The sequence below is a fragment of the Coenobita brevimanus genome, chromosome 60 (assembly GCF_032717465.1).
Source record: "Coenobita brevimanus isolate Jiangsu-jjx chromosome 60, ASM3271746v2, whole genome shotgun sequence".
Lineage (NCBI taxonomy): Eukaryota > Metazoa > Arthropoda > Malacostraca > Decapoda > Coenobitidae > Coenobita > Coenobita brevimanus.
This window is the reverse complement of record NC_137013.1, coordinates 3,284,673-3,303,122: the sequence shown is the minus strand read 5'-3', so window position 1 is coordinate 3,303,122 and position 18,450 is coordinate 3,284,673. Positions and strand designations below refer to the sequence as shown.

At 41.1% G+C, this 18,450-nt stretch overlaps 1 pseudogene; it reads left to right on the top strand.

Moving 5' to 3' along the window:
- The first annotated feature begins 15,371 nt into the window (after positions 1-15,371).
- LOC145403161 (uncharacterized) lies at positions 15,372-16,984 on the top strand (annotated as a pseudogene).
- Positions 16,985-18,450: the final 1,466 nt, after the last annotated feature.

Sequence of the window (18,450 nt, the reverse complement as noted above, 5' to 3'; positions counted from 1 at the left end):
ATAGAAATACAAACCTCAGAAAAATGTATAGAAGGGTTGGCCGCCGTCATTTCGTTGACCCTTCTTTTCTCTGTGCAGGCTAGTCCGTCTTTCACAAATATTTATATGAAATATTTATATTTATTATAATAAATCTGCAGTTAATAGTATAGTTTCCATGTAACCTATTAATGTTTTTGTAGATTAGATCGTATTTCAACTGAAAAACACTTGGAACTTCTAAATCTTTATTCTAATAATAAGTTAATAAGAATTGCTAAAAATAATTACAGTGTAAAAGATCTGCGACTGACAGTATGTATGTCAAAAAGATTCATTAACTTCTATGACCTTCCTGTGCGTTTTTTTTTTTTTTTAATACTCAGACGGAAGTAACTATATGAATAATGGAACACACAAGATTTGAGAAAATTTAAGCAAGTGAACCCACAAAACATAGATATGCTGTGACAAAATAAACCTACTCACAGTGTCCTTATTAGAGTGAAGTGTTTAAAGTTGCTTAGAAAGAGAAGCAAGAATTGTGCCTAGAATAAGGAGAGAGAGAGAGAGAGAGAGAGAGAGAGATTTTCCAGAAGATTTTGTTGCCCTTATTGTCCCCTGGAAGCACAAGGGAAGCACAAGGGAAGGGAACTGGATGATGGCTTTTATACAATAACAGGAAGGAAATGATGGGAAAACGTCAGCGGTGTTCCACTAATACAACTGTGCGGAGGATGGGTATACATTTCAGCTGCCCTCTGCACTGTTTTCTATCCACTTTAGCCTGTCATAAAACGGCCATATTCCCTTCTTGTATGGTAAACTGAGATTAACGATGGCGCTAATCGCTGAGTATTATGGAAAGGATATTGTCGTAAATGAGCCGCGGGAAACATGCTGAAAAAAATAGCTACTCACAAATATGCCACTTAACAACAATAACTGGTCGATATATACAGTATATATATATATATATATATATATATATATATATATATATATATATATATATATATATATATAAGCGCTTCTTGCGGGCCATTAACATTACTGTCCAGGAAGCAGGCTGAAGAGCCGTAAGGAAAGGATTCGTTGATGGCTTGGAACAGAAATGTCTAGGAGACTTTGTGTCATGAACTTGTCTCAAAAGATGCAGCATAATGAAAGGTAACAAACAAATGGTTAAGTTACATTTTCCCCTCTTTCTCGGATTTTAAACTCAAGTTCGAGACTTGTTTAAAAAAAAAAAAACTCAACCCATTCAGCATCCTTAATGCTTCACCCTGTATTTATTTTACTGTGCAGATACAGATTCAGATGAAACAAATTGATTTCTTTCTTGATGTGTCTTGTGTCACACGACATATGTTGAAAATATATATTTTGCAACAAGGCACAGACATTTAGGCAAATATTTTTTTTTTTATATATAAGGAAGAAGGAACTAAATGGTAGAAGTCTGAAAGATAAAATAAAAACAAGATAACAGAGAGTCAAATTCAAGATCCGTTCGTTTCAAGATGCCTGGACACACTACATTTGAAAGACTGGAGGTCATAGCCAGTAGAAAATACAGAGAGAGGAAGACAGTTCCAAAGTTGACCTGTTACATACATGAAGAACTGGGAGTAAGAATTAACTCTTGCATTAGAGAGTTGAACAGAAAAGGGATGAGAGTTTGTTGCTTGATGGGTCCTACGCTCCCTCCGTAGTGGTGGAGTAATGCATGCAGACAGTTCAGAGGAGCAGTGACCACTAAAGTAAGGTTAGGAAAGAGATAAAGATGCAACAGTGCGGCGAAGGGACAAAGGTTGAAGGGAGCCAGTAAGAGGAGGAGAGTTTAGTGGGGAGCCTCCCCACACATTAGAGTTGTACTATACCCAGGGGCGAAAACGACCCCTTATTGTATTCTTAGTCCTGCATAGAGTACTGTAATATGTATTTTCAAAGGCTGTTTGAGGGGAGAACTTCAAAAAATGTATAACACTGAGTCGTTTAGGGGAGGGGCGATATGCTAAGTACTTTCCCAGCAGCATCCCATGTGCATCATCCCTGGCTGTAATGGACTAAACAGATTATCATTTCTTTGCATAGGAATCCAGCTATCGACACTGCGAATGTACAAAACTGATATTAAAACCCATGGAACTGTACTTTGTCTTCTCGGTCTTGAATGTTGAGGTTACAGCAATAAACACTAGAATATGAGCATAGTTACAACGAAGTGCCATGGAAAGGATATAGGGCTGTAGCACTGTTCGTTTCTGCCACTGAGCTACATAAAAAAGCTCCGAAAGGTTGGATATATGGGTCAAGTTAAGGTGAAAGAACTATAATTACCAGGAAAGTTACTTCGTAACATTCACACAACCCAGTTCATCAAGAACACATAATTTTCATTAATTGTACTTTAGATATTGACACTAATTAGACTAAGCACATCTCTTCACTGTTTTTCACCAACATTGAAGCATTGTGTATGATTATTCGATATATATATAGTGACAAATCATGAAAACATATATATATATATATATATATATATATATATATATATATATATATATATATATATATATATATATATATATATATATTTATTTATTTATTTAGCGGAATATGAAATAAGCAAATGGGAATAATCTAAAATGTTGCCATTGCTTTTGAAATTAAAATTAACTTTTTAAAAATCAAATAAGCTTCCACTGGAACAAATTAATGTTATTATAGTTTCGTTGTTTATATATATACTGTATATATATATATATATATATATATATATATATATATATATATATATATATATATATATATATATATATATATCTGTGGGGGGGGGTTCACCATAATCATAGTGAACTCAAAGGTTACCCATCCTGACTTTGCTCTGTTATGGGAACCAGTCCTGGGTACTGGCAAAAGACGACCACCCCCAGTAACACCGAAGTCGAACAGCCATAATTTTGGAAGGTCATTGCCCCACACACACTGGTTCACCACCACCCTGCCTCCTTCCCTGTCTCGGGCAGTGGGGGTTTCCTGCTGACATTTATCAGTTAGGTTCAGTGACCTTCACCCCCAGGTCACTGGTCACGAGCCTGACCCTTGTCATTCCGGTTTCACTGAATATTTAACTGGCCATTGAACTTCCCTGTCGAACTGTGACTGCCTTTCTTATTTCAGTCTTAGGTTGGTGTGGCAGACAGTTACATTGTGCCAGAGCAACGACCCAAAAGTTTTGAGCATATAATTCTAAACTACTGAATCCCTCCATCGCTTTAATATGGCTAGAAATCACCCAAAAGCAGTAATAAATCTAGCTAAATCAAAATATCTTCACAACCAAGCACCCAAACTATTAAATAATCCTAATGTCAATAAACATTCTGGTCAACACTCAGTTCTTTTTGCAGTAACTTTAACAAGTCATCACCCATTCCCCAACTAATATCTTTAGACGGAAATACTGTAAATGACTCTCTGGAAAAGCCAACATTCTTGTCAGTACGTTTGCCAGAAATTCTGCCTTAAAAGAGGTCAGTGAGAATGATCCTATACTAGAACTCGACTCTCCCGAAACTGATGAACTAAAGATACAGACTAGGTTCGTAAGATAAATCATAGACAGTTTACCAACCAACAACGTTCCAGGTTCAGATGAAATTCTTTCAATAGTTTGAAAAGGTATTCTCCAGAAATAGTTCCTGTTCAAGCTAAATTATCCATATTACGCATACGTACTTTTCCATTCCCTAATTCTTGGAAGGAAGATAAAATCCACCCAGTTCCAAAGAGAGGAAGTTCCTATGCTCCCTCTGATTACAGACCAATAGCTATCACATCTGTTCGTAAAGTTTTTGAGATTGTCATTAATAAGTACATTGATAATCATGAATCCAACAACTTAATTAGCGGCAGACAGGATGGTTTTCGCTAAGAAGGATCCACTGTTGATATACTCATTCTCATTATTCATACCATCCATCAGTTAATTGATCAACATGGAGAAACCCCATTCAGTATCCCTTGATATTTCTACAGCTTTTGGCAGAGTGTGACACCTTTCTCTGCTATCCAAACTCCCTTGCTGCGGCCAATCATCTTTCGTCCAGCTGATTTCCTCATATTTAAGCAATAGCAAGATAAGGGTAATGATAGATGATGTACACTAAATTTTTCACCTTGTTGATGCCGGCGTGCCACATGATCAGTCGTGAGTTCAACACTGTTCCTCATTCAAATTAATGATCTCTTATCTGTCACCCATAATCCCATTCACTCATGTGCAGATGTCACAAAGCTTCAGAGTTACTTCACACTGAAGCATCCATTCACACAGTTTGATATCTCTAACCCCCAACTCAGCACAGCCATCTCGATAAATAAAGACATATCCAGATCACAGAATAGAAATAAAAAAAAAACATTGTCTCATTTAATACTTGGAAAACCAAATATATCCAGTTTACCAGTAGGCAGGTATTACTTGATTCCGACATTATCTTCAGTGAAACCAATACTCCTACCTCAAGAATCAAACTTCTCTGTGTTTCGCTTAGCAATGCCTTCACAGATCACTTGCTAAAACCACCTCGAAGAAACTTGCGGCCGTATCTTTAAACTTTTCCTCCCCTTCTAGATTTCTCGGGAAGGACATCCTTCTCTGAACTGGTATTAAAAAAAAAAAAAAAAAAAAAATGCCTTTCTGAGCTGCTCGAAAGCAAGGTCTTCCCTTCGAGCAGCCGAAATTATTGGAACTTGACGGAATCATTTAACCCGTCTCTTCAAAAATCCCTTTGCAATTTTTGTGCGTTCAGTTGAAGTTTATCGCCTTAACTACAGTATATTTAAAATGTTGATGAATGGTACTCTACAGTTTTACTAATACGATTTACAACGATATACTGATTTTAAAGTCCTATTTGTATCTCTTTAAAAGTGTTTCCCATGTCGACTGAGATGTTTAGTCAGACATAAACAGAGCAGACGAAGTACTGTACTACCGCCGATATTCGTCTAGTCTTACATAATCTGACATTGATAAATGTCAGGGTGACATGAGGATTTTTTTTTTTTTTTATATTTTACTTGTTAATTTGAGCGGAAAAGGAAAATCTGCCACAAAGGTCACACGAGTGGTTCGGCTCATGTCTTCCAGCTGGAAAAAAACAAGTGAGCGTCGTCATGCGAGTACATGAGACGGATGTTAACAAGTGATTCTTGCGCTTATGAATAAAAACATTAAAGATAACTATATTCCTCGAATACAATTATTTATCAAATTTTTGTCTTGAGGAGTGAACACCGCTGAGGTGTTGGCCATAATTGCATTTATGGCTGATTACAAACCAACAGTATGGATGTGGTGGCGACCGCCCACATCTCAAATGTGTTCTGCTTTCATTATACAGCACGAAATGTGCGTGTTTGGGTGTATTAGTTTATAAATTTAACGCTCCACCATACCAGATATCAGCAGGATGGGTCGTTTTAGCGTAACAGGGCTACCAACCTGAACATTTTCCTTTCCCCTCCAACGGAATCTGTTTGGATACCGATGAAAATCAAAACTCCTTAGACGGGAAGGGAAAGTTGAGGAAAGGGATTATTGTTAAGAATACGGCTGTTGGATTATTGTACAGATTCAGTCATTTCTTCACAGACGAGCAGTTAGCTATAACTGCAAGTCATGTGCACTCTCATGTCAAACATTCCTCACCCTTATGAAATGGATGTAGAGAAGCTGCACTTAAACAATTGGACAAACTTCAGAACAATGCTATAAAGAATAATAAATGACTGCAATTACAACTGTACTATCTCCCCGACAAGTAAGACGGAAAATTGACTCCCTTGCGTTATTTTACATATATTTTTATGGCAAATGCTCAGACTGAGTTACATCCACTGTGCCACCTCGCCATGCCTTACCCCGCGATACACGGGCATCTGGTAACACCCATAACCGGATTTTTACACTGTCATAATGCTCCTAAAGGGACAGAGCACATCATGGCCAGAAAGGTAAGATAAACAATGTGTCCTGAAGTGCAATACCAGAGCTGAAGTTTAATGGGTGAGATTATACACTAGAACGATACAGTATTTATATGCAGCACCCTGAGAGGCGAGACTGCATATAGAGTCTTGAGGGATGAAATTATTTATTGCTTCTATAATGGTGAATTTATACACAGTTGCCTGGTGAAATTATACAGAGTAGTCTGTAGGGTAGAGTTATATATAGTAGTCGAAATGCTGAAATTACATGAAGCAGCCTGAAGCTGAAAGCATGTGTATATCCCATTGGATCCCAGTGCTCCTGGGCGAGGCACTGTGCTGGGAGGGTACCAAGCGTACCGCCCTCGCCTGTTGGCTCATAGTCTCGAAGCTCATAAGTCCCTACCCTGGGGTTCCCTACTTTATAAACTCTTGAAAATTCCCAGTTCTGTCCTATATTGAGGACACTGGGCTCCGATGGGATATAATGGCCTTAACAAGTGAATTACATATATATTCCTGAAGGGTGAAAATGTATATAGTAGCCTGAAGGGTGAATTTATATCGGTTTAGTGTAGTTTCGTGAGTGAAATTATATATGACAGCCTCAAGGATGAAATTATAGATAGATAGATAGATAGATAGACAGGTAGATATAGTAGTCTGCTGGAAAAAAAATTAAATACTGTGATTTCGAGGTCAAAGCTAAATACCGTAGCGGTGGCCGAGTCGTTAAAGAGGTTACTGTCCCAATGGATGCGATTTCGAATCTATCCTGCGGCATGGAACAGCTTAATAGATTTGAATTCCGTTATAATAGAGTTCACTGAGTTACCAAGGAACTGCCGACATGTAAAAAAAAAAAAAAAAAAAAAAAAAAAAGGAACTAATACTAATACTCCAGTCCTGTATGAGACAACTCTAGCATGTACTCAGTATGGACGGTGGGAGTTGGCGCCTACGTGGTGGTGATATATGGTACATGGATGGACTCCCGGGCCTCAGGAAACGAAGTATTAAAGCTATGCCCAGAATCACACACACACACACACACACACACACGGAGGGAAATAATAGTTAACGGGTGGTTTGGTATATACTGGAGCGTGTTTTAGGACGTGGCATTTAGGTAATATATGTTTGGGTAAGAAATAAATAGTCTACACTTTTCCTGAATAGTGTGATAGCTGTGGCACAAAAGAAGAAGGCATATGGTGAATGGTTGGCGAGTAGAGGTAGGGGAGAAGATGAGAGAGAGAAGAGAGAGGTATATGTGAGCAGGAGAAGGGAGGTTAAGAGACTGGTGAAGGAGAGTAAGAAGAAAGTGGATGAAGAGTTTGGGAGGAATCTGGGTGTGAAATGGAGGGAGAGTAAGAAATTGTTTTGGAAGGAGGTAAAGAAAGTAAGGCAGTGTGAAAGGGGAAATAGTAGGGGAGTGAAAGATAGGAATAATAGATTGTTGGTGGAGAAGAGAGAGAAATTGAGGAGATGGAAGGAGCACTTTGAGGATTTGTTGAATGTAGAGAGTGAGAGCAGTGTGAGTATAAGTGGATGGGGAATGGCTGGGAGAAGAAGAGATGAGAGGAGGGAGGAAGAGATCAGTAGGTCGGAAGTAGTGGAAGCGATGAAGAAGATTAAGCTGGGAAAGGCCCCAGGACTTGATGGAGTGTGTGGTGAAATGCTTAGGTATGGGGGTGAGATTGTTGTGGAGTGGATATGGAAGTTGTGTAGATTGGCTTGGGAAGAGGGAAGGGTTCCAGAGGACTGGAAATCAGGTATAATTGTTCCTCTGTACAAAGGAAAAGGGGAGAGAGAAGTATGTGGCAACCATAGGGGTATTTGCCTTCTTAGTGTGACTGGTAAAATATATGGTAGAATAGTCATTGATAGGGTTAGGCATATGACAGAGGAGCTAGTTGGAGAAGAACAAGGGGGATTTAGGAAGGGAAAAGGGTGTGTAGATCAGATATTTGTTCTAAGATGTTTAGTGGAGAAGTATCTAGAGAAGGGAAGGAAAGTGTATGCTGCCTTCATGGACTTGGAGAAAGCTTATGACAGAATAGATAGGCAAGGTATGTGGAAGGTATTAAGAATATATGGAGTGGAGGGGAAATTGTTGAGTGCTGTGAAGAGTATGTACCAGGGAGCTAGGGCTACGGTGCGAGTGGATGGTGAGCTGAGTGAGTTCTTTCATCTCAATGTGGGACTGAAACAGGGGTGTGTGATGTCTCCATGGCTGTTTAATATATATATGGATGGGGTTGTAAAGGAGGTGCAAGGTAGGGCAGTGGATGTGGGGGTGGCCCTAATGAATGAGGGTGAGATTTGGAAGCTTCCGGTGTTGCTGTTTGCTGATGATACAGTATTGTTGAGTGAAGATGAATGGGAGTTGCAAGGTTTGGTGAATGAATTTGGGACAGTGTGTAGGAGGAGGAAGCTGAAAGTTAATGTAAACAAAAGTAAAGTTATGGTGTTTGAGAAGAATGAAGTCACAGAGTGAGCAGTGAGATTGGATGGTGAGGATATGGAGAATGTGGGTGCATTCAAGTACTTGGGTAGTGTGATGAGTAAGGATGGAACTTTGGGGGATGAAGTACGTGAAAGGGTACAGCAGGGAAGAAAGGTTGTTGGTACACTGAAAGCAGTGATGAGAAATAGGGAGGTGAGTATGGAAGTTAAGAAGTCACTGCATGATGGTATTGTGATCCCTACCCTGACGTATGGAAGCGAGGCGTGGACCTTGCAAGAGGGGAACAAGTCAAGAGTGAGAGCAGTGGAAATGAGTTACTTGAGAGGAGCATGTGGAGTGACGTGGAGGGACAGGTTGACGAATGAAGAAGTGAAGGAACGTTGTGGGGTAGATGTGGATGTGGTTGAAAAGATTAGGAGAAATACACTGAGGTGGTTTGGACATGTGGAGAGAATGGAGAATGAAAGACTGACTAAGAGGGTGTATGTAGGTGAGGTGGAGGGAGGGAGAGGGAGGGGTAGACCGAGGATGAGGTGGAGGGATGGAGTTGAGAGGTATATGAGGGAGGGGGGGTGAGTTGGGGGGAGGGGAGTCAAATGGTGGGTGACAGAGTGACTTGGAGGCGTTTTGTCTGCGGCCACCCTTTGCGGGATTAGGGCGTCGGGCTATAGATAGATAGATAGTGATAGGAACTCTACAATAAGCAATACGAAGGCCACACACCGTGCATGACTCCGTAGCTATGGTGCTCTAAGACCCATGTTGGCAAAGGAGTAGCCGTAGCACCCAACCTGCTTCTTACATAGAATACGGGGTCACCAGCTTCGTTCCCTTGTGACCGCAACGCACCACTTACCCCTGTACTTGATGTAGTGGGGAAATGAAGGCTGACCTGGTGATGGATGAGGGGATGGCAGAGGAGGGGGCGTGGTGGCCAGCTGATGTGTAGCAGGTCAAGGATGTGTGTGTGTGTGTGTGTGTGTGTGTGTGTGTGTGTGTGTGTGTGTGTGTGTGTGTGTGTGTGTGTGTGTGTGTGTGTGTGTGTGTGTGTGTGTGTGTGTGTGTGTGTGTGTGTGTGTGTGTGTGTGTGTGTGTGTGTGTGTGTGTGTGTGTGTGTGTGTGTGTGTGTGTGTGTGTGTGTGTGTGTGTGTGTGTGTGTGTGTGTGTGTGTGTGTGTGTGTGTGTGTGTGTGTGTGTGTGTGTGTGTGTGTGTGTGTGTGTGTGTGTGTGTGTGTGTGTGTGTGTGTGTGTGTGTGTGTGTGTGTGTGTGTGTGTGTGTGTGTGTGTGTGTGTGTGTGTGTGTGTGTGTGTGTGTGTGTGTGTGTGTGTGTGTGTGTGTGTGTGTGTGTGTGTGTGTGTGTGTGTGTGTGTGTGTGTGTGTGTGTGTGTGTGTGTGTGTGTGTGTGTGTGTGTGTGTGTGTGTGTGTGTGTGTGTGTGTGTGTGTGTGTGTGTGTGTGTGTGTGTGTGTGTGTGTGTGTGTGTGTGTGTGTGTGTGTGTGTGTGTGTGTGTGTGTGTGTGTGTGTGTGTGTGTGTGTGTGTGTGTGTGTGTGTGTGTGTGTGTGTGTGTGTGTGTGTGTGTGTGTGTGTGTGTGTGTGTGTGTGTGTGTGTGTGTGTGTGTGTGTGTGTGTGTGTGTGTGTGTGTGTGTGTGTGTGTGTGTGTGTGTGTGTGTGTGTGTGTGTGTGTGTGTGTGTGTGTGTGTGTGTGTGTGTGTGTGTGTGTGTGTGTGTGTGTGTGTGTGTGTGTGTGTGTGTGTGTGTGTGTGTGTGTGTGTGTGTGTGTGTGTGTGTGTGTGTGTGTGTGTGTGTGTGTGTGTGTGTGTGTGTGTGTGTGTGTGTGTGTGTGTGTGTGTGTGTGTGTGTGTGTGTGTGTGTGTGTGTGTGTGTGTGTGTGTGTGTGTGTGTGTGTGTGTGTGTGTGTGTGTGTGTGTGTGTGTGTGTGTGTGTGTGTGTGTGTGTGTGTGTGTGTGTGTGTGTGTGTGTGTGTGTGTGTGTGTGTGTGTGTGTGTGTGTGTGTGTGTGTGTGTGTGTGTGTGTGTGTGTGTGTGTGTGTGTGTGTGTGTGTGTGTGTGTGTGTGTGTGTGTGTGTGTGTGTGTGTGTGTGTGTGTGTGTGTTACCCTCAGGATGCCCCAGTATAGTAAAAACCTGCACGGTTTTGCACTCGAGCTGGTGCCACGGAAACAGACATCAGTTATTGACGCTATACATGCTGAATTAGAGGAGGGGAAATGGAGTTATCAGTTCGACAGGGTATCCACACCAACCTGAATCTCTATACAAGGAGGCTTTGGGCATTGATGTGGTTAGGAACAGAAAACCTGATCCAAGAAGCTAAATGCAGTAAGGCAGATATCAAGGCAAACAGTGGAAGACCGATTAAGGGTGCTAATGGGTTACTGAAGCAAAGACAAATTAGAAAGACCCATACTGTGGTCATTATAGGAGGCTCTATGACACTTTACAGATTGATTTTATATACTACGTCTTACTAATCTTTTCTCTGGTATCTAATTTCTCCCACTGCTAATAAAGGTTGCCTAAAACACTTAAGATACCGTTTCTTGTGCAAAAACTTAAAAAGGAGGTACAACAGACTATCCTAAAGACATGAGAATGAGGCTGAAAGAAGCAAGTAAATTTTAAGGGTAAACTGGTCCGGATAAACAAAAGAAATATAACTGATGGAACATGGGGAATCAGATCACCAACAAGCGCCAAAACAAGGCAATGTCGTTACTAATTTCTGTGCAATATATAGGTCAGCCTCTGATGAAGCGACCTTGCGTCTCTCTTCTATTGTGCCACGTCGAGGAAAGGGTGAGCTATACTAGTCTTTGCCAAGTGCCTATCCATGTCTGCCTCCATCTTATCCACTTCTCTAACACGTATTTTCCATCGTTCTTTCTCATACTACCCCAAGACAATTTTGTTCAAGATGAGAAGGATCTTGAGTAATGAAGGACTCAGAGAAGATTGTTGTTAACCTTTCCAGTTCGAAAATTCTTTAAGTTGAATTAAATTTTCTGGAGATGGCAAGAGTCAAACACAAGAATAAGAAAATAAAGGAGTAAAATCCACTTATAAACAAAACTATATGTAAGAAACCTCTCTCAAAATAACAAACAGTTTATGTTTATTTTTCAAGCTGTTATTTCTTATTCTACTAGAAATTATTCTTATACAACAATCACCTTCCACTTAAAACTCCACAAATCTCTACTTGTTTTCTGCTCTTTGTGCACCATCGTTCCTACATCAACAATTGCTGCAACTTTCTACGCAGAGCAATAATATTTAGTTTTCGAGAAGACCTCTTAGTGAAGGAGGATAAGGGAGATTATGTACATTGAAGTGCGAATGATCCCTTCAAAACAGAATTCCTTTGTAGCTGTCGAACTAAATTACACCGTGGACAGCTTTGTGAATGGGTTTATGGGTCTCGCTTCTCAAATAACAGGTGTGCAATACAGATTCACTTCATCTTACAAAACATCGTTCGAATCACTTTACTACAAAGCTTTCATCACATTACGAAACTTATCCTCACCCTGCTATACATACTCCTCATTTCCCTCAATCCAGCATATGCCAGAACCCCTTACCCTACCACACCACACACTACCTCACCCTACCTCATTTTCCCTCACGCCATCCCATCACACCTCCCTCACCCTGCCTCAGCTTTACCCCTCCCCACCACACCAAACCTTCCCAGAATATACCAAACCACGCCACACCTTCCCTGGATCTACCAAAACTCACTAGATCTTCCCTACATCTATCAAACCGACAACGCACTTTCCCTGAATCTACCAAACCACAACACACCTCTAAATGTACCTGACTACATCCACCTTCCCCAAATTACCAAACTACAAAATATCTTCCCTAAATCTAACAAACAACACCACACTTTCCCAAATTCAACTCCATTACACCCTCCCTTCACCACACCTTCCCATCACCACACCACCACACCTTCCCTTACCCCACAACTCTTCCTGACCTCCCCTCCTACCCTAGTATTTCATCCTACCATTGCCATATTAACAGTGGACTACTCGCGAAAGATTTTTAGATTACGCCTAAACACTATGGTACCTTTATTGAGTGAGAGTGTAGTGAGCTTTGGACTTAGCATATACCTTTGACATTTACCAGATACCAATGAAACTCTTCGAACAGAATAAAGTAACAGGGAACAGAAAAACAGCAAGAACGTGACTTAAAATATAGGAGGGAAAAAAAAGACACAGGGAGGTATCACTCCATTACCTAAGTATACAGTGCATAACAAAACATTCACTGTACCCGGAAATTATGAGCAAGTTAACCTAAATCTCAGTAATATGCAAAGATAGAATGGAACTGTAGAATAAGCAGCCCCAGCACCCCAAGTCAGCACCTTCCAAACCTCTCTCTTCTCCATCCTTAGCCAGTTCGCTCTACATCTCTGCTATATTTCGATCTGGCTTCGAAATTCAGCAGTTTGTGGCTCCGGGGTTTCGTGTTCAGGGTTTCTAGGGGTTCATCCTGGTTCGAAATACAGACCAACCTGGAAGAATTAATACAAGAACTCCAGAAGTCTGATTAAGTTTACTGTATGTGTTTATTAGGGTGAGGGAGAGAGAGAGAGAGAGAGAGATGCATACATACATACATAAATTTAATTTGTTTACTTTAATTTAGTTGTTTATTTATGTTCGTTTATCATTTTACACTTCATACCTAGTCATCAACATGTTTCTTTTCCCTTTGAAGATATTTTCAGATATACCACAAACTCTTATGGCAATTCATTTTCAGCTCCAAACTGTGGGACTAAACACAACATGCATATTTAATCATTCTAGGTCTTTTCTGTTACAATCTCAGTACTTCACTAGAATCCCGTGTTCTGAGAGAAGAGCGAATGTGAATTTCTAAGTAGGAGTAATGACAAGAGCTCGCTTTGGTCAGTTCCCTTATATCAATGGCTCACTTGAGGAAGGATAGTCTTGCTCGGAATTATGATCAACCCTGTCCATCACATCAGGATCGCCTTTGCAGTCCTATGAGGCATCACTCGGTTAAAAGCTTCAACAAGGAAATGCCCTTTTTAGTTCACTCCTGCTCCTTCCTGGCCATCTTATTCAGCTGACAAGAGTGTAGTAGGATTAAATACAGATTAAATACAGTATTGATCAAAAAACTATGTTCAGCTTTATTCTTGCTCTCTCAAGATGGCATTATTAAACCTGAGAGAGGCTTTCGAAATGGAGAGTTAGATGTTACTTTTCACTGCCCCACCACTACAAACGTCCTCTAGGCTGAAATTATCTTGTAGTAAAAGAGAGAGAGAGAGAGAAGAAAGAAAACGCCTTGGGTAATTGGAGTTAAATACTTGATGCCCTTTCCACTTAGTTTTTTCCCTCGGCTCTTTTCATTAGCAGTGTGAATGTAAGTGGCTGGTCAACAGATATGTAATGACTGATGGTGAGTACTGGAGTGGCCTTGACCTAAATCTCATGCACAATTCCTTGCCCGCCACAGCCACACCCAGCCCTCCCACAACACACACACACACACACACACACACACACACACACACACACACACACACACACACACACACACACACACACACACACACACACACACACACACACACACACACCTGTAATTACGTGTGTTTATTGACTCCAGGGACCACAACACGTACAACAACCATCACACCAACTTCTATCTATCTATCTATATACCTAGGCTGCTTCCCCCAAGGAAAGGGAGGTAGCCGAGACAGGACGACTCACTCTCCATTTACTCATCCATTCAAACACATTCATTCGCATCTTAGCCCCAAAGGGGAGAACGGACAGATCCTCACCGCATCACACCGCACAAGGGTCAACTGCGCAATGCAAGCAGTGACATCCACAGCAGGGCCCGACAGCAGAACTGGTTTACCCCTGCCACATCATAACAGACCCATCCCCTTACCCGCACCTGACCTGACTAGCTGATCAGACCAAATGCGGGAGAATATCCCCTCAGGGCTGCGTCATCACTTATTCATTCACAATTTCTCTCCATTTATTTCTGTCACGCACAGCCACTCTTCCTTGCTCAACAGACATCCCTCTCGCATCCAGCGCTCTCTTCACACTGTCCATCCATCCTATTCGTGGTCTTCCTCTCAGTCTTACACCTCTCACATCAGATCTAGTTATCTTTTTCACCAATCGCTCATTATCCATTCTCTCCATATGCCCAAACTATTGCAACACCCTCTGCTCAACTCTACCAGCCATCTCCCGAACAACTCCAGTTCTTCGCACTTCATCATTTCGCACTCGATCCATACGCGTCACTCCACACATACTCCTCAGACATCTCATCTCCATTACATTCAAACTTTTCCTCTCTGCTACACCAACTTACCCGCAAATTAACTCCTACAGGTGGCTGTCGTTTATCTTTGTTTCATTTCAGACTCTCCAGACGATATTTTTGTTTTGTACTTTATCTCAGAGGTGACTTTTCGAGCTGGAGAATTTAGTCATAACCATTTTAAATTCCTTCACCATAGAAAGTCTCCATGAAGGTAAATAAAAAGTTTCTGGTGGAAGCGAAATGTTAAGGAAGAATACGTCCTTGTAGTGTATAGGTAATTTTTTGCTACAGCCCCTCCATCACCAACCACTAACACTGGCAACTGTCATTATACGATTACAATATTCTGAGTAAAAACGAAAGTGCTTCACGTGCCCGCCAGTACTGATGCTATATGGTACAAAAACCGGGCCAGTGTCGGTAAGGGGTAAGGTAGTAGAAACTTGATGAGGTGAGGAAATAGGGTTGTGAGGGTCAAGTGGGCATATATATATTAGGCTGTCCACGGTAGTCTGGTCACTAGTTTCGACAGAGCTGCCATTAACAATGAACACGAAGGTACAGCTGAATATATTTCTTTAAACATACAGTATAATGAAATCATGGCTGCTTTGTGATATATTGAATTTATCGGTATAGGCTACAATGAAAAAGAATAGGATTAACTTAATTTTAAAAATACAGCTTAGCATGCGATACCTATTACTCGTAGTACTGTAACTTAAACGATTTGATAGAAATTCCTCAGCACTACCCCTGTCATTACATATTCACTCAGACGATCACGTTTCTCCTTAACGATTGAATCTGACGACACATTTATATTATTAATTTCTGCTTTGTGCTAGAGATTTTATTCAGTTTGGGAGTGATTGCTCGAAATTGAGAGGCTGGGTAAAGACTTAATTAGCCCTTTTACTAGAGGGAGACACTAAACTGCATAAACTTCTCCAACAAATGGAACAACAAATCATAAACTACATATATATATATATATATATATATATATATATATATATATATATATATATATATATATATATATATATATATATATATATATATATATCCCATTGGAGCCCAGTGTCCAGAGCATTGGACGGAACTGAGATTTTTCAAGTCTTTATAAAGCAGGGAACCCCCTGGTAGGGACTTATGAGCTTCGCGACTATGAGCCGATAGGCGGAGGGCGGTACGCTTAGTGCCCTCCCAGTGCAATGCCCCGCCCAGCACCCCTGGGATCCAATGGGATATATATATATATATATATATATATATATATATATATATATATATATATATATATATATATATATATATATATATATATATATATATATAGATACATAATATACATAAAAATATATATAATATATATAAAAATTTAGTATATATCCTCCGTTTTCAGATCCTCATTTTTCTGGGCCTGGCCGCCCTGGCCACCGCTGAAAGTGGAGAGTTCAGAGGGTATGGTGACTCTGGGGTAAGTAACATTGTTGTTTTTATTTTTTCCTTTCATTTTGTGGATAACTTTGGTTAAACAGGAACAAATTTTCATTATTCCCTAAACCTATTTTCATTAGACAAAACTTATTTCTTTATGACAAAGGCTGTATTTTTGCGCAAGATGCATCGAGAGAGAAATTGAGAATAAAGATGAATATTATAACGGCCCTAGTCATACTCTTTCTATTGAAGTTAAGATTCCCTAGGAATACACCTATATCAGATGAGAAAAAAAATCCTTAACATTTCTCCAGGAATGTCATTGTAATGGTTTAATACAGCTTTCTTGTTAAGCATGGAAGCATTCACGGCGTTCTCTTTAACAGTCCCACGAGTCCTTCGAGTCCAGCGAGGCCAAGTACGAGTTCAACTGGGCCGTGAGTGACGAATCTTCCGAGAACCACTACGGCCACCAGGAGGCCCGCGACGGTGACAACACCCAGGGGTCGTACTCCGTGCTGCTTCCCGACGGTCGCCGCCAGACGGTGACCTACTACGTGGACGGTGACGATGGCTACATTGCTGACGTCAAGTACTCGGGTGAGGCTTCCTTCGACTCCGGATCCTTCGAGTCCGGATCCTTCGAGTCCTTTGAGGCTCCCCGCTACGCCCCTCCCCAGCGTCGCTACTATGACTCCAACGAGTCCAAGTAAATGGACTTGACACTTCAAGAAAAATGTGCAAATGGTGGTCGACACCTGAAAGTAACTAGACCCTTCTCTCTGTGACAACCTGTGTTTCTTGTGTAAGTATTTATTTTCAACCAATTCCCATATTTATTAAAAGAGTACAAGATTTCTGTGTTCGTTTCATTCACCCGCTTTTCATTCGTTTGATTACTAACGTCTCCCCCACACAAGCTTCATGTCAGATACATTTATCATATATTACAAGTCTGCTGTATTTGGAAGAAATATTAGTTTCTCTTATTTATGTGGTCATCTCTCTCACCAAAAAAAAAAAATCGTTAACGAATTAGATAAACATCGGCCAATTCAACTTACGGCAACAAAGGAAAATTATTATAGACAGTGCTGGAACTCAAGGCTTAGAGCCGCAAAATGTTTTCTTTTCAAACAAGACTGGACAAAAATAAAATCAGATTCAAGGCTCGTCCATTTTGCTCTACCTGGGCACAATATATTTAAAAGACCAGAGATCAGAGACAGACGGGAGAAAACACTGCGAAAGAGAGTTACCGAGATATGTAGAGCGTTTAACTATATGAAGACGGCTTACTTGGAAAGAGAACGCACTCGCACAGTATAGAAGAGAATGGGCATGAGTGCGTTACTACTGCTGCAGTTTGAAAGAATGGAAGTTCAGAGACAAAAAAAAAAAAAAAAACATACATGCATCAAGCGACATTCGTATGAAGAGAATACATGAGAGCCTGGCTAGTCAAAGAAGATCAACAATTAGAACACCAAAAAATATATATATGTTAGAGATTTGTGTAGCACAGTGCAGAAGCCTAGCACTGGTGGATGTAGCTGGTGATTATTCGATCTGTGTACCGTCGCTAAAGATGCCGTTCCAGTTCCTAATGTTGGTGAATAACTGAATTACTTTTCAAATCTACTCGTAAAACCACCATCCAGGCTCCGTTCTCTCAAACAGTCGTGAGCCAAGCCGCCGTGAAGACGACAGAGACGTATGACTTCTGACGACCCTCTCCAGCATCTGAGTAGAACAGTCGAGGTGCTGGAAGGATATTAATATACAATGGTCCACCACCCCTCTGTACCCCCACCCCCACTCCCACCCGTACTACCATGATAGTGGAAGTCCTGTGCTGACCATCATAAGCCACGTCTAATGTCCTGCCTAAGTTAAATGTCCTAGCTAGGCACAGTGTCCTTGTAAGTGAAGTGTTCTAGTGAGCTTCAGTATCCTAGTCAGGTTAATTGTCCTAGTCAGTTCGGTGTCATAGTCAGATTCACTGTCCTGTCAGGTTCGACGTCCTAGTCATTCAGTATCCTGTTAGGTTTGGTGTCCCAGTCAGGTTCAGTGCGTAGTCAGGTTCAACGTCTCAGTCAAGTTTGGTGTCCTAGTGTGGCTAAGTGTCCTAGTCAGGTCCACAGTCTAAGTAAAATGCTATGTCTAAATCACTTTCATT